The 1,315-nt window shown below is 27.4% G+C and overlaps 1 protein-coding gene and 1 long non-coding RNA gene across 4 annotated transcripts in view; both read left to right on the forward strand.

The window, feature by feature from the left end:
* Positions 1-1,315, forward strand: part of LOC100166878 (calcium/calmodulin-dependent protein kinase type 1) — a 455,364-nt gene that overhangs the window by 21,745 nt on the left and 432,304 nt on the right. The window lies entirely within an intron of this gene.
* LOC115033048 overlaps positions 960-1,315 on the forward strand; it is a 3,763-nt gene continuing 3,407 nt past the window's right edge. Inside the window, exon 1 of the long non-coding RNA XR_003838744.1 lies at positions 960-1,186. This is a non-coding gene — a long non-coding RNA (uncharacterized LOC115033048). The remainder of the gene's footprint in view (positions 1,187-1,315) is intronic.

Genomic DNA, 1,315 nt, shown 5'->3' on the forward strand with positions numbered 1-1,315 from the left:
TTGTTGAGTAAAAATACTTGAAAATTAATACAAGGCGCTACTATATTTGTACAATGACATTTGAAAAATATTAAAAATCTTAGTCACAGTTTTTTTTTAATTAGCATTGAAAGTTCAAAAATTGACAAAATATGTAAAAATCACGAAAATTAGCAAATTATTTTGAGTTAATAATTCGTAAAAATTTTTCTTTTTAAAACTAAGATTTTAAAATGTAATACAACATTCTTTATAAGATAATCTACCTTTATCAACAAAAAAAAATGTCTATAAGAAACTCAAATTAAATTTTTATGAGCGTTTGAAATTCATATTTTTACAACATTTTATATTCACTCGATTTCTTACGTAACGATTTTCTTATTTTGTTGTAATTAAAAAACGAGTGACTGTAAAAACTTGAAAATTTCACTGAATGTTTATATTAGCATTTTCTTTATACGATAATATTTTGAAAATAATTTGACTCTTTTTGAGCTGTTTACGGACATTGTAAGTTAAAGTGTAAAAATTAATACAAGGCTCCTGATACATTGTTACAATAGTAGTTGAAAAATATTAAAAATACATAGGCACAATTTTTTTTTATAAGCATTTGAAGTTGAAATTTTGACAAAATTTATCAAATTTAAAATTGAATAATTATTTTGTAGTTAAAAAATTATAAACTGTTCAACTTTTATATCTAAGGATTGAAAATTTAAAACAAGATTCCGCGTAAATATTCAACTCTGTTACCAAAAATTCTAAGAAATACATAAGCACAGTTTATTTTTATAGTAATTTTAAGTTCGAATTAGGACGAAATTACATGTTAAAAAACCTAGAATAACTATTTTAGTTATTTTGTTGTGATTGTATAATATTACTTGTGGGTTCCTTGAAACTTCTAAAGTATACTATTATATACCTATTATAATAGTTTTTTTTTTTTTTTTTTTTGATGTATAACATGTTATAACCAGTCGCGTTTCTGCAGTCATAGTGTTCGGTTGTGCTTTCCGCTTACTCTTATCGCAGTTACCGTTATTGTTTTGTATACATCGTTAGCGCGACTTATTACTAATTATGTCGTCGTCTTCGGGCGGCGACTCTCGTGCGGGGAAATCACCCGCCCCGAACAAAATAAAACCTACGCTGTCTACCAATCGTTCCTCGGATTCCAATTTCACTAAAAAAAATGCACGTAAGTCGAATTCTAATTTACTTACACCCACTTCTCCCGGACTTCAACATATTATTGAAAACACTCCGGTTCTAAATACGTCGCCTTCGACCTTCAATTATATGGACTCTGCACCCATTAACAACAATC

This window comes from Acyrthosiphon pisum, chromosome X (assembly GCF_005508785.2).
Source record: "Acyrthosiphon pisum isolate AL4f chromosome X, pea_aphid_22Mar2018_4r6ur, whole genome shotgun sequence".
In the NCBI taxonomy this organism is placed as follows: Eukaryota; Metazoa; Arthropoda; class Insecta; order Hemiptera; family Aphididae; genus Acyrthosiphon; species Acyrthosiphon pisum.